A 15689-nucleotide genomic window follows, 5' to 3' on the forward strand; every position below is an offset into this window, starting at 1 on the left:
CTCACAACCCTGAGTTCATGACCTGAGCCAAAATCAAGAGCTGAATGCTTAAAAGACTGAGCCACCCAGGTGCCCCTCAAAGTAATTAAATTCTAATGATAGAATATGAGCCGTTGTGGTATGGGGATTTTTAAACAACTGGATTGCTTCAAACCACTTCCCATCACTTAGGTAAATACTTACTCTACCTACGGGTAGGCTGATGTCTCAGGTTCCACAATTCAAACGTAACATAACACATTTATGTTTAAGGTGTTGACATTGTCCAACACTGGGAAATTTATCAGGTCCCAAGGTTGGAGTTAGAGATTTAAAAATGAATGAGGCATAGTCTCTGTCTTTCAGGGATTGGGATCTAATTGATAGTAACCAGAGAGAAGAAGATGACATTTAGTGAAGGTCCACCTTGTGCTGGGTTCTGCAACGTGTCCTCTCACAAAACAAAAAATCACAATGTAGGTATGATACATATGTGCTATCCTTAATTCCTGTGTTCAGATAAGGTATTTAAGACTCGGGGAGGTTCAATTATTTGTTTTAAATTTTATAGCACAATGGTGAATGACTTAGGTTTAATTAAGGAAATCCATATTCTTTGAACAAAAAACTTTTTCAGAAGAGTAGAGTTGGGCTTTCAGAAAATCTTTGAACGAAGAGAAAATATTGCTTGCGGTCTTCAAAGTCTTTAATCTATTTCCAGATATCAAAATGTTCTGTACATAAAAGCTTAAATGGCTGTATTATAGTAAAAAACCATGCTTAATTCTGAATTTCAAAAAATATTCCATATTCATAACAATATGAACATATTGTTCATAAAAATATTCCATCCGTATTTCCATAATATGTGAGAAATTAAACAAATTATTTTTCCAAAAGGATTGACTTGTGGTCCTTTTGCATAGCAAATATAATATTGAATGTGATAATACTGAAAAACAATTTCCTAAGTAATAGTCAATTAACTAGTAATGTCCAAATATTTAAAGCTATAAATCAGACAATTAAACTATTAGGTATAACATATTTTAGCCTTCTATCTTGACAAATAGGACTTCATATAACAAATAAAACGTATGTGTGAAGTTGCATTATTAATATAACTTAAAATTGGCAAATATCAAAGATGACTGTTTTATTCTTGTGCTTGCTTAAATGTTCTGATGATGGGCTGGTAATATTTGGATGAGTGATCACATTAAAACATACACAATTTTAAGTTCTTATAAACGTAATACATAAGATTTATTTTTTTCTTTTAGCGAAATCATTAATTTATATTTTTTACTGTAATATTTTGAAATTATGTTAGTTTTACTCAAATTCTGAAATTTTCTTATGCAAGAATCTATTGGATTCAAGCTATCAGAGAGGAAAGATTTGACAAGCTAATTAATTTGCCCTTTCTCACATGTAAAATTTTGACCTTTTAAATCTCGCCCACACTCCTAGTCAAGATCTCTCTCTAACACATCAGAGCTGTCGTCGGTGGCGTACTGGAACCAGCCTATAGGGGCTTGAGAAAATCCGTTCATGGCAACTTCGCCAATTCTGTGGTCTGTAACATCACTTTGGGAGTCTGAAACCTGCCATTGGTGGGAGTATTTATACCTTGGGAATCAGCGCATTATACAAAGCAGGTTTCCACTTTACCTTTGCACTGGTTGTTAAACATCTGAATAGTGCTGGTTATGGGTTGCTCTGAGCATTGGTTTGTGAGTGACAGAGGTGAGCATGTGCCCTTTAAGAACTTTATTTTAGGGGCGCCTGGGTGGCTTAGTGGATTAAAGCCTTTGCCTTCGGCTCAGGTCATGATCTTAGGGTCCTGGGTTCAAGCCCCGCATCAGGCTCTCTGCTTGTCAGGGAGCCTGCTTCCTCCTTTCTCTGCCTGCCTCTCTGCCTACTTGTGATCTGTCTCTGCCAAAGAAATAAATAAAGTCTTTTTAAAAAATTGTTTAAGAACTTTATTTTATGCTTGGGTTTGTGATATTCAGAGACCTCTGAAGCACTCTTGCCCCTCTTGCCTGGATTTAAGGGAAACTCTGATTTCATTAGGTTGTTCTTCTCTTTAAAGCTGTCATTTCCTGTAATTCTTTAAGCCAAAAAATAATTTCAGAGAGATTATGAGTTTTCCCCTCCAGAGAGATGATACATTTTACCCATATTCATCCAATTACAAAAAAAGTTATGTTGGGCACCACACTATGAAATAAATATCCTTTCTTAGTCTAAATTGATATAATGTTCTTAAATCTGTTTCTTCTTTTTCATGGTTACTTGAGAAATTTCACATTACTGAATATTGAGGCAATTAGAAAACAAAATAAATTGGATAAAAGTACCTAAGGAAGTATGTGTGTGTGTGTTACAAAAATGGTATTAATTTTTTAGCTCTTAGAAAGATGGATTTTAAACTTGAAAAGATTCTTGATTAGTAGAAAGAAAGATACTGATAAAAAGATAGAACATTATAGGAAAAATAGGACTGGTCAGATTAGCTTTGTTAAATTACACTTACGTAGTATGCTAAAAAATGAAAAAAGTTCACCGTATAACTCTTGTTTTAGATAATATAAAAAAGACAAAGTAGCTTGGTTGCCAGGAATCCAGCATGGTAATTAAGGACTGATACATAAAGCATAGAAGGAATCTGTGTAACTACCTAACACAAAACAGATCTTCCAATGTAGAATTATTTCCATCTTTTCTTTATATGATAAGTATATGCTTAGACCAGAGCCCTGTCAACTCTTATAACATTCTCAACTATTCATACATTTCCCTCCAAGGCAAATAGATTAGTAATTCATACTTGGGCTTCATGAAAATACGATCATAAAAAATGTCGTGACATATGTTGACTATCAAAGCTAGGTACTGTATCTTTTCCTTCCAGAATGAATTCAGCTTAGTTGATTAAGTGTGCTAAATATACTGTAGAGTTTACATTATAAATTAATTTAGTTCAAAATGCTTTTCTGTGCATATGTTTGTTTTTAAAAATAAGCTTGAATAAAATGATGTTCTGAGTTTAAACGTTGGATATGAAGGGAGTATGTATGTTCTCAGTTTTGAACTGGAGATTTGTTTTCACAGTTGAGCAGGAAGCTATTATCATTCTATAAGAAGCAGGGCAACTTAGGAGTAGAGATGCTAGGAAATAGAACAGAATATGCATTTGTTCGTTGGTTTCCAGTGTAGGAGAATGAAAGAAGCTATGTAGTTGTAAGTTTACAAAAGTTTATAATGCCTATTTACCCAATCTTACTTTGCAATGTCTATTTACTCAAATTTCTATCGATTTGGTCATTTTTGTGATAAATTACTTGGTCTAGTGACTAGGGACTTCAGGAAGGACTTTCTCACGGGCTTCTTGACATCCAGTTCCAATCAGAGTTTCCCATATGGTATCCCTTCTAGTCATGACCACTGTTTACACTTGTCTACCTGCTTAGTCCTTTGTCCAGTGTCACGTGGCCTGTTTGTAGTGGCTGTTGTAAGGGTACTGTCCAGATCAGCTCTTCCTGACTGACACTTAATTCTCCCAGCTGTGGGGAACATGGGAGCCTGATGGCTGTCACCTAAGTCATTCTGTGGGAATGGCCCCAGGCTAATAAGAGGCACCTCATTGGAGGGCTCATGTCAACTCCTTGCATTCCTCCCACTGAAGGTCCAGTCTCTTTGACTCCATGGGACAACATTGAAGGGCCACAGCTCCAGAGCTCCATGTGGATTTGGTCCAGCCCTTGTTGAGATTCCATCACATTTCACTTCCCCTCTCTCTTTGATTTCATTTCTTTCAATGCTCTAGTACATGGCAATCCTAGGAAACGACCCAAACCTCTGAGTTTGGTCAGAACTTTTTGGTCAGAAGACCAAATCTCTGATTTGGTCTGATTCTCTTGATGTACATCAGGTGAAAATTTGATCTTACACGGTTTGATGTGTTTCTGCTCACTGGGGCTGACCTTACTGGTCTAGTCACCTGTATGGCTCCAGCGGGGCTCAATCCGTGAGCTCCTTACATCACAGCTTTTTGAAAAAAATATACACTCTTATATAATCACTGATCCCAAAGTGTGATTGTTATATTAGAGGGACTTTCTCAGGCTGTGGCAAAGGTAGCTCTTCTTCAGTCTTTAGGTATGTATATTGAACTGTATTTACCCAACATTATGGTAAATTTCACTTTGGAGCTTTTGATTTTCTTTCTTACCAGCAAACCTTAGATCACACCATGAAAATCCACTGTGGGGAAGGTCTAGGGTAATATGGAACCACCAAAGAATAGGTGTTCCGGGTCTTAACTTTCTTCTGGAATATTCTTTGGGTGTTATTAAGATTTGTCTAATTCCCTTCCCCAGTTATGAAGTCTGTAAATTCAAAGGTATTAGAAGAGGTGGTCTCTACTAAGTCACAAATGATCCCAATACACTCTATTCAGATCATCATAATCAAGAGGGAACTTAAGAGTTGGGGAAGAAATAGAGAAAATCTGCTTGGAGGTGGGTTTTTGTTGATCCACATAAGCAAAGAACAAGCTTGCAGCATCCATCACAAAAAAATAAAAGAAAATAAATGAAAAATAGTATTTAAGCTCTCCTTTCTAATAACATTCATTGCTGTAGAGAGGAAAGGCTAAATAAAAGTAGTACTGATGATAATACTGATTATCATCAGTATTATACTAATGAGTACTGATTAAATTATTAATGATGGGTATTGCTCCGTTTATCCTCATTTATTCATTAGAGATTTTAAAGATCTGTCCTTAACAGCTTTAATGGGATGCTTATAAATTTTTCTTTTGCTAACAATACACATAATAAGACATATTCTTTTTTTCCCCCGAGTCTAGTTCTCTATATTAATGTTCAGTAGTTTTCAGATTTGTGATTCTGGAGTGTTTCGTATATCTCTCCCAATACCCCATCTTTCATTCCTTGTATCACTTCTAATCTCCCTGGGCTTTGCCTCGGTTAGCTTGCTTAAACAGCTGCCTCCTAATCCCATATAATCCATTGGACTTAAGTGCAAGTCTTTTTCTTATTTTGTCTTATATATCCTGAAGTTTTAATGTAAAATCTCTACTCCTCGTCAAACTTTGGTTCTCTCTTTTTGGAATTATAACCAGTAGAAGGAACTTGAAATTCTAGCAACTTGCCTATACTGGAACATACCTTCTTGTGAATGTAAAAAAAGAGTAAAGATATAAATGAATAAAATGAATATACACTGGTATTTCACAAAGAAGGAATTTTTAAACACATACATGTTCTTTCTCTGCTTCATGTGCATATTGTTAATTTTGTGTGAAATACTCTTTCCTATTCCATCCACCTGGCAAAATAAAAACCTGCTTATATTTGACTACTTTTTTGGAGCTTTCCTCACAGCCTGTATTTCCTTGGCTTTCTTTATGAACCATCTCAGCATTGTGTAGATGTTATTATGATCGCAGCTACCTCTTACATTACTTGTTTATTTTTACTTGTCTTTGGGATTTTACTTGACTCTGGGATTCTTGAAATAAAAATCTATGTACTAGTCACCTGTGTATTTCCAGTGCGTAGCCCAGGGCAGAGTATAAATAAGAGTTCAGTGAATGGTGTTGAACACTTGAATAAAAGTCTGATTACAACGGTGAGAGTCTATTTCCTATTACTTTGCAATTTTTCAAGATGGGGTACATTCTCATGATAACAAACGGTACATAAATGAGAAGAAGTCATTCTGAGTTAGTTGATGATAAATATTTTTATTTTAAAAACACTAAGAATTATCCAGCTGATTGAAAAATAACAGTTGACTGTTATTAATAAACCAACATCTTTGTGCTGCGTTTGTTGTTGCAAAACCCTACCCACAAATCCATCTACAGAAAACATTAATTTTGGAAAGCCTATAAAAGAAAAATGGTAAATTACTGAAGGGATAAAATCTAAAAACCCATCCCCCATGTGGGAGATTTTTTTTCTTCCAACTTATCCAGATTTAGTTTTATTGTGAATTAATCATCTGGCAAGGTCGAGCATCAAAAGAATAGGAAAGGAAAGGAGCCTATTAAAACAAGCTCCCTGGCAAGTGGGTGGGACACTGAAGGTTGCTAGTTTCAGGAGGAAACATTTCTGGAGCTCCTCTAGATATTTCCCAAGAATTTCCATTGCCCTCTCACAAGAGATAGTTGGTGCGTAATATAGGTCCAGAATACTGAAAGCCAGGAAGGCATCACAGCCATGGGCAGGCTGTAAAAGGAGTCTTGACCTATACTGCCAGGTAGTCCCTGTAAGAGAGTGCTGGACCCTCATGCTCATCATAGCCAGCCAGCAGGAGATTTCCATGATATGGTGTCCGACTCTGAAGATAGCCAGTCACGTTTCAGCATGTGAAATTAAGTGCTGCTATGGGAGACCATTCTTAATGATTTTGCATCTTATAAAGTGGGTCATTTTGCTGAATATATTCTGCAAACTGTACTGTGTCCCCAGCCTCTCTAACACATGGGAGTAAGATTTCATCACTCCTCTTAAGCATCTTGTCTTGATCGTTCTTCATCTGGACAACACTGCTAGTGGCCACTTAGTTGGAGGTGAGAAGGCCTTAGTCAGGGTCCTGGATGAGGTATGCCCTAGTGGTGAGAGGCCAAGGGGACATTGTGTGGGACTGGCCAGCTTCTCAGCCTCACCAGTGAGACACAACAAGGGACACCTTCATGCTCAGGAATTCCCTAAGAGGAATAGTATTTATATTTTTACAGATGTTAATGCATTCCTGTACCTAGAAAATAGTGAATTTGTGCATATCATCGCTTTTGAATCCTCAGGCTTAACTATGTACCATGGTTTTCCTGCTCTTTCAAAGGGAGGATGGGTTGCAGCAGGGGAATTAGAAGCTAAGAAACTGAAAACACATGCTTGTCTTCCAATGAGATTCCAATCCCTTAAAAAATAAACCCGGGTTTCATCCTTATGATAATTCTCTACATGAGCCATGGGCCACAAGGTGCAATCCTACATCCCTCTTTAGCTGTGATGAGACAGTGTCATGTGTTTCATGGCAAGATTCAGGAGCTCTTGCTTAGCTGTTAAATTTACTCTAACTGAATGATAGAATTTTATAACTGGAAAGAATGTTTATATCATTAAACTGACTTTCTTATTTGATAAGTGAATAACCAGAAATCTAAAATCGTTTAATGACTTACACAGGATTATAGAAATGGAAGCAAGGTCAGTGCTCTTTCCACTATACCAAGTTGACTTTATCAGGTAAGTTTTATTTACCTTTAAACATCAAAGAAGTCTATATTCTTCAAAAGCTAGTGTCTGGATTTATTAATTATTCCTATAATGATCAACATTTTACTTTCCCCCTATGTAGGCAGGACAATGCCACCTGAAGTTGTCTATACTCTAATCCTTAGAATCTGCAGTTGTCACCTTAGAAGGCTTAGGGGTCTTTGCAGATGGAATTAAAGTTATAGACTTTAAGATACAGAGCTTGTTGGGTGGATCCAATGTTATCACATGGCCTTTAAAAATGTAGGAGGAGGGTAGAATAGTAAGAGAGATGAGATAGAAGAAAAGAGACATTTGAAACCCCAGAAGGGTACCATTGCTGGCTTTGAAGATGAAGGGAGAAAGCCATGAACTAAGGTATACAGATAGTCTCTAGAAGTTTGTGAAGGCAAGAAAACAGATTCTCCTGTAAGCCTCCAGAAAGAACACAGCCCTGCTAACATCTTCCAACCTAGTGAAACATGAAACAAAGGAATCAACCACACCCACAAACTTCTGGCCACCAACTTTGTGGCAATTTATTACAATAGTAATAGAAAAATAATACGTTCTTCCCCATTCCATTCATCTCCATTTCCACAATCTCCTTATAATCATCATTACCATTATCAATTGTCATCATTATCACTGTTGCCCCCTTTTGTTGATTGCCCCTTAAATAGGAGGTTCTGAGCTTAGTGCTTCAAATTCATTGTCTCTGATCTTTACAACAATTCTAGCAGGTAGACATTATGAAGTGAGGTGACTGAATCAAGCAATTTGTCCTAGACCACAAAGATAAGAAGTATAGGGTCCTAGAGAACCCGTTCTGGATGAGACATTATTTCAACTTCATAGGTGGGCAAAAGTGAAAATACTGTATTATATACTTCTGCTATAATTTCCTTATCAGGGAAAAAGACTAAAAAAAACCCTCTTAAATTTATAAAGTCATGCTGAGGCAAGTGATTGTCAGCAGGGTTTAACAGTAGAGTAAAATAAAGTATGTGTTTATAGACAAGAAACTTAAAACATATTTTAGCCATAGATATCTAAATGAACATAGTATTTTGAACAATTTTATGGCATTAGAGGATACAATGTAGTAAACATTCCATCTACAAGCCTAGAGATTATTAAGATTAACTTTTGTGATTTTGCAAGAATCTTTTGCTGCTTAGATGCAGAGATTTTCTAATCTCTTCATTAACTGATCTAGTATTAAGTTCAAATTAGCTAAGCACCGTTGTGTTTACATCATCTGAATTAATTGGCTGAAAATATGCATTCTGGTCTTAGAGTGTTGAAACAGTTAAGAATATGCAGGGACTAGATGCTTACCAAACACCATTTGCTGACGTTCTAAATCTTTAGATTGCAGGAAGGCCTGGAGGCTGCGTGAGTCTGGGTTACCACATTAGGGCACCCAGTGCGAGGGCCAGTTGGAACCCAAGATGTAGGCAGTTTTAGTGGAGTTTTGAAATGGGACCTGGTGAACATCCTAGAAATCAGGGTGAGTGTTAGAAGGAAAAATAAAAGATAGAAAAAAGACTCATAGAAAAACACACACACACACACACACACACACACACACACAGACTGGTAGAACAGATCTAGAAAAAAGACTTTTTAAAACAGAGATGTCAGGAAAGATACCTGTAACTTAAAAAAAAAAAATTAAAAGAAGTTTAGTGTTTTAGGGTATAGAGGTTAAGATGAGTTAAGTTAAAACCAAAGAGATTTTAGGGTAGTTCTTTGGTGCCCCACCCCATTTTTAAAGCATTCAGTCCTTCATGCAAAATTATCAAACCAACAGCTAACTTTTATTGAGCATTCACTACCAGAAAGTTTAATTGTCTGACCATTAGTTGATACCGTTAGTAAACAAAAGAGCTAGGATCTTGTTTTAATTCTTCCTGATATCCATTTGTTTTTAACTGCTACACCACAATTTTGAACACATGTAGAATGTATAGTTGTGTCTGGTCAGGATGATTAAAGACTTTCATTTATGTCCTGAAATCCTGAGTCTAGGCCCATGAAGTACTGAAGAAGAAGAGAGAGAGCTTAGGGTCATGTTCCTACTACCCTGGACGAAGATAAATAAGGCTCATAGTAAGACTCCTTCTCTCAGATTTCTCTTGGAAATCCAGACATCATGTTTTTCAATGTCTGCATAAAATGGAGAGAAAAGAAGGATAGAGGAGACAGAGAGTTGCCACAAATATCCTTTCTTTCATTTGTCTTTAGCAATAGAACATCCAATGTTAATCTGAATGTCAATGTTCATAGCATTTTAGCTTTTGTAGCTCTTTCTGCTGCTAGGTTTATGTGATTTATGTGATTATACTTGAGACAATGAAATAAAGAGGGCAGTTGTGTGGAACTTCTAAGAAAGCTCTTAGTAGGTGCTAGAACTTTGGAAGGAATACCATGTTGGTCCTTTTGCCATTACTTTTTCCTGCTGCCTGGAACAGGCCTGATAACTGGAGCTCCAGCAGCCATTTTGTACCATGAGGTGACCTTGAGGATGAGAGTCAGAATTCAGATTCTGGAGCAAAAGTCTAGGGGACTCCTAGGTTACATCAGTACTGAGCTTTCTACCCTGGACTTGAGAGAAATTGATTTGATGATCATTGGGAGTGTTATTTTGGGTTTTCTAAAAAAGTCCAGATAATATCACAACTGAAGACAATAGCTACATGAATGAGAGTCTTCATAAAAGCAGACAGAATTGGGCATGTAAGAGGTTTATGGTGGCAAAAGTCAAGGTCTGTGGAGAGAAAAAAAAAAAAGGGGGTGGGAAAGGAAGCCCTGGAAGGAGAGTCCCCTCTGAAGGGTAGTTCTACAAATGTTTTGACCAGACCAAAACTGTCCATCTAGGAAGCCCTGCTTCCCTCAAGTAGGGGCCTTCCCAAGTATCCCTCCCAGGCACGGGCCTGTGGTGGATCCCAGTATTTGGCTTGGAGCTGTGAGTGCAGTGGTGGGTTCAGAACACAGAAATTAGTCATTTGCGTCACACTTTCTAAAGAAGAACTGGTTGTGGTGCATTTTCATAGCCACCAGAATGGTTCAGTTCTGATGATGTCTGTTTATGTGTAGACTCCTCTTACTCAACAAATATTCTTAGAGATGGGAGTGGTGACAAACTGCCCCAAAATATTTTAATTGGGACAACGCAGAAACTGTGTCTTGGTGCTTCTTGTTACAAGTGTTTGTCAACGGTTGGGGTACCTGTTGTAGGCTGAATCCATTTTGGAGTAAGAAAGCATTCTTCTGTGGTTTGTCCCAGTTTGGAAAGTAAATGGGAACCCTTAACATAGATTCAGCCACAGCCAGTCCAAGGCTGGATGGTGGAGAATGCTGGTCTCACTCCTGCTACATCGAAGTCTGCCCAAGGCTACAATTCAGAGCTACCATTAAAAGCAACACATTGCCAAAAACGTCAGATCCATGAATGCACTACAAAGACTATAAATGGAAAATGTGCTTTTCCTATTGACTTGCTTGTATAAATAGCTTAGAGATGTTTTCCAAGTGCAAATCCCTAACACTTTAAAATTTTTACTTCACCCAGTGGAAAGAAAATACTCATTAATAGAACCACAAACCTCAACTTTTTGGCAGGAATTTTCAGCTCATTACATGGTAATTAATACTAATCTATATGCTAAAAGAGTAAAAAAAAAAAATAACCTTTTTCCTTTGTTCCAATTTTTATACTGCTGTTCTGCCAGACAGCCAATAAACCTAAAACAGAATCCTTTGTGTTTTTTATGAGGCTATAACGCAAATGAAAAATTTCATGCTTGTGTTAAAGAGATCTATACATTTTTAAGGTCTTGATAAAAATTTGTTATTTTTAAAAAAGATTTTATTTATTCATTTGAGAGAGAGAAAAAGTACGAGTCGGGAAAGGGGTGTAGAGAGAGGGACACGCTGACTCCCTGCTGAGCATGAAGATCTTGACCTGAGCTGAAGTCAGACACTTAACCAACTGAGCCACCCAGGTGCCCGTTATTATGTTTTAAATTACTAATGTCTCTATAATACATTGCAACAACTCTAGACCCAGCAACTAATAAAAATAATGCAAATAGTAGCAGGAATCCAAAGTCTCTTTAAATGCTCTTTTTAGATATGGCTTTATCTGGATTAGATTAATTAATCATGTGATTGCACTAACGGATTTTATTTCATATGCTATCTTGTATCAGATATATCAGGCCTATTATGGAATTTAAAAGCATGGTCTCTGATGATTATTCTAAACTAAGCCACACAGAATGAATAGGAGAAAAAAATAGGAGAACATTTCAAAAATGTGAAATACAGCATGTTTTTGTTGCATTTCCAAATTTTATATATATATATATATATATATATATATATATATATTTAAACTATAATAACTTGGAAGAGAGGAGAGAAAAGATTTATCTTCTATTTTTCTTGAGATCTCAGGAAATAATGCTGATGATGACTACGGTGATGTATAAGAAAATGATTAAGGAAGTAAACAAAATATAATGATAGGAGGAGGACTGGTTGGGGAGGAAATAAGCTTTAAACATTACTATAAATGAGGTACTAGACACTGCATTTATTGTGAAGTTAAATTATGTAGATTTGAAATGATATGACATGCATATTAAATTTTCATTTTATGCAAATTGAAATGGTATAAATCTTCCCAAATTAAAAATTACTCAAAATATTGTATATCTACAAAGGTTAAGGGGTTGATAAAATGTATTTTTGCTACTGACATGCTGTCTGGAAACAAAAACATATGCCATCCTTTGTTAAGATTAAGTTTGTTCCTATGACAAATTTGAGTTATGCCAAGTCTTCAGGAATATGTCTCTTTCAGGCATTGTGACTGCTATCCATTGTGTTTGGAGAATGTCTATTTGAAATACAGTTATGCCCAGTGAGGGTTTCTCAGCCCAGTGAGGGAGATGGAGAAGTACATAAATGATCTGATAAGGTAAAATATGAAATGACTGAGGCACACGCAGACTGTTTCCAAAGTACAGAGAAAGGATACCTGACCTAGCTTTAAAGCAACTGGAATCTGAGTTGACTCATATACAGGAGTGGAATTTAGCTTGAAAAATTGTTGACTAGGGGGCATCTGGGTGGCTCAGTGGGCTAAAGCCTCTGTTTTCGGCTCAGGTCATGATTTCAGGGTCCTGGGATGGAGCCCAGCATCGGGCTCTCTGCTCAGCAGGGAGCCTGCTTCCTCCTCTCTCTCTTCCTGCCTCTCTGTCTACTTGTGATCTCTGTCTGTCAAATAAATAAATAAAATCTTAAAAAAAATATTGTTGACTAGATCTTGAGTCTTGTGGAAGGAATAACAGATTTGGACAGAGGAAACAGGATATGCAAAGTCATAGAGACACAGAAGCATTTTGGTTGGTTTGGAATGCAATGAGTAACAAGGCTAAAGAGGTAATTGGCAGCCATATTATTCAGGGTTATGCTAAGGAATGTGAATAAAGTAGAGATATTAATACTTACTTCACAGACTTTAAGTAGCAGAATGACAGAGCCAATTTTTTTTTTTATAAAAATTATTTCAAAGGCAATATGGAAGATGATTGCTAAGATGTAGAGAAGAGGTAATATAAAATATGATGACGTGAAAAACTGAGGCAGTAGAAGTGGGGAAGAAAAAAGGATTATACTGGGGGATCTTTACACAAAAAAATGAGTAAGTTTTGGTAATAGATTAACTTGGAGTGGGGGAAGGGAGTACTGGGAACGATGATGAATGTATGGACACACAGAGGTAGAATAAGAACTTAGATACCAATTGTATATGTGTGCTGAAGAGAGGAATTTACTATAATCAGTAAGTTTTTGCCTAGAGTAGTGTGCAGTAAAGGATTAATTCAGCAGATCTGACTTGCCCAAACCCAGCATATTTCAAAGAAAAGTTCAGCTCTTGTCCATCTTCTGAAAGATAACCTCTAAGGCTCTTTCCCATTAAGAGTGTCTTTGTTTAGCTGAGGCCTTGGGTTATGCTAGACTGTTTATGCTAACAATGTGATTTATAGTGGGGGTTTATGGACACGCAGTATCAGCACCAAGAATAAGACAAGAGTGCCCACTCTCATCACTACTATTCAACTAGAAGTCCTAACTAGAGCAATCAGGCAAGAAAAAGAAACAAAACCCATCAGAATTGAAGAGTAAGAGGTAAAACTGTCCGAAATTTGCAGATGACATCATTTCATATATAGAAAACCCTACACTCAAAAAACTGTAAGATTTAATGAATGAATTCACTAAAGTTGCAGGATACAAAATTAATCTACAATAATCAGTAGCATTGCTATACCCTAAAAATGGATTTTCTGAAAAAGAAATAAATTGACTCAATTTACAATAGCATCAAAACCAAGAAAATACTTAGGAATAAATTAAATAAGAAAGTGAAAGATCTCTACTCTGAAAACTATGAGACATTGATGAAAGAAATTGAAGAAATTTTCCATTTCTAAGTGATTGGAACGGTATCCTTTGTTCATGGATTAGAATAATTAATATTGTTAAAGTGTCATTAATACCAAAGCCATTATAAATTTGATGCAATTCCTATCAAGGTTCCAATGACATCTTTTATAGTGGTAGAACAAACACTCCTAAAATTTACATAAAACTGTATGATTCCAATTAGAAATGCTAAGATAGAAGAACATAAGAGGAAGACCTCATGCTTTCTGATTTAAGCTATACTCTGAAGTTATAGTCATCAGGGGCATGTGGGTGACTCAGTGGGTTAAAGCCTCTGCCTTTGGCTCAGGTCATGATCCCAGGGTCCTGGGATCAAGCCCCGCACTGGGCTCTCTTCTCAGCAGGGAGCATGCTTCCCCCCACCCCACCCGCCTGCCTCTCTTCCTACTTGTGATCTCTGTCTGTCAAATAAATAAAATCTAAAATATATATATATATATATATATATATATATATATATAAAGTTATAGTCATCAAAATAGTATGTTATTGACATTAACAACAACAACATAGAGACCAATGAAACAGAATTAAAATACCAGAAATAAAACCAAGTATGTACAGTCAACTAATATTTGATAAGGGATCCAAGAATACTCAGTAGATAAAAGACAATTTCTTCCATAAATGTTGCTGGGATAATTGGATATTAACATGTAAAGGAAGGAAAGTAGTTCCATATCTTATAGCATTCAGAAAAGCTAACTCAAAATGCATTAAATAGTTAAATTAAGACCTGAAACCATGAAACTCCAAAAAGAAAACAGAAACAGAGCGTGATGATTTTTTTGGATATGACATCTAAAGAACAAATAACAAAAGAAAAAATAAACAAGTGGGACACATCAAACCCAAAAGGTTCTGCACAGCAAAGAAAAAAAAAAAAACCAAAAATAAATAAAAAAATTAACAAAGTGAAAAGAAAATCTATGGAAAAAATATTTACAAACAATAATTTAATAAGAGCTTGTTAACATCTAAAATGTATAAAGAACTCCTATACCTCAAAAATAAACACTCCCCAAAACCCAAATAACTCAATTAAAAAATGGGAAAAGGACCTGAATAGACATTTCTCCAAAGAAGACAGATGAAAGGCCAAAAAGTACATGAAAAGATGCACAACATTACTAGTTATTAGGGAAATGCAAATTGAAACCACAATAAGATATCACATTATAGCTGTTATACTGACCGACAAAAAATACAGCTGTGGATGTGGAGATGAGGGAACCCTTGCGCGCTGTTGGTGGGATTGTATAGTAAACTTGTACAGCCAATGTGGAAAGCAGTATTGAGGGTTCCCAAGTCAACTTAGAAATAGAACTATCAGGGGCTCCTGGGTGGCTCAGTGGGTTAAAGCCTCTGCCTTTGGCTCAGGTCATGATCCCAGGGTCCTGGAATACAGCCCTGCATCATGCTCTTTGCTCAGCAGGAAGCCTGCTTCCCCTACCCCCTGCCTGCCTCTCTGCTTACTTGTGATCTCTGTCTGTCAAATAAATAAATAAAATCTTAAAAAAAAAATAGAACTATCATACGATCCAGCAATTTCACTTCTGAGAATATAACCAAAGGAAACAAAAACACTACCTCAAAAAATTATCTGCACCATGTTCATAGCAGCATTATTTACAAGAGCCAGGACATGGAACAACCTAAGTGTCCGTCGATGAACACGTAGGTAAAAAGATGAGGTGTAAAAATACAATGAAATGGTACCCAACAATAAAATGAGGAAATCGTACCATTTGTGACAACATGGATGGACCTTGAAAACATTATGCTAAGTGAAATAAGTCAGACAGAGAAAAAAAAAATACTGTATAATTTCACTTACATGAGATATGTGGAATCTGAAAAAAACAAAACAGAGTCAGAAAAAGAGGTCAG

At 36.4% G+C, this 15689-nt stretch overlaps 1 pseudogene; it reads right to left on the reverse strand.

Moving 5' to 3' along the window:
- Window positions 1–6014: 6014 nt before the first annotated feature.
- Window positions 6015–6654, reverse strand: LOC131827838 (proteasome subunit beta type-2-like; annotated as a pseudogene).
- Between the last annotated feature and the right edge of the window lie 9035 nt (window positions 6655–15689).

This window comes from Mustela lutreola, chromosome 3 (genome assembly GCF_030435805.1).
Source record: "Mustela lutreola isolate mMusLut2 chromosome 3, mMusLut2.pri, whole genome shotgun sequence".
NCBI classification, from domain to species: Eukaryota; Metazoa; Chordata; class Mammalia; order Carnivora; family Mustelidae; genus Mustela; species Mustela lutreola.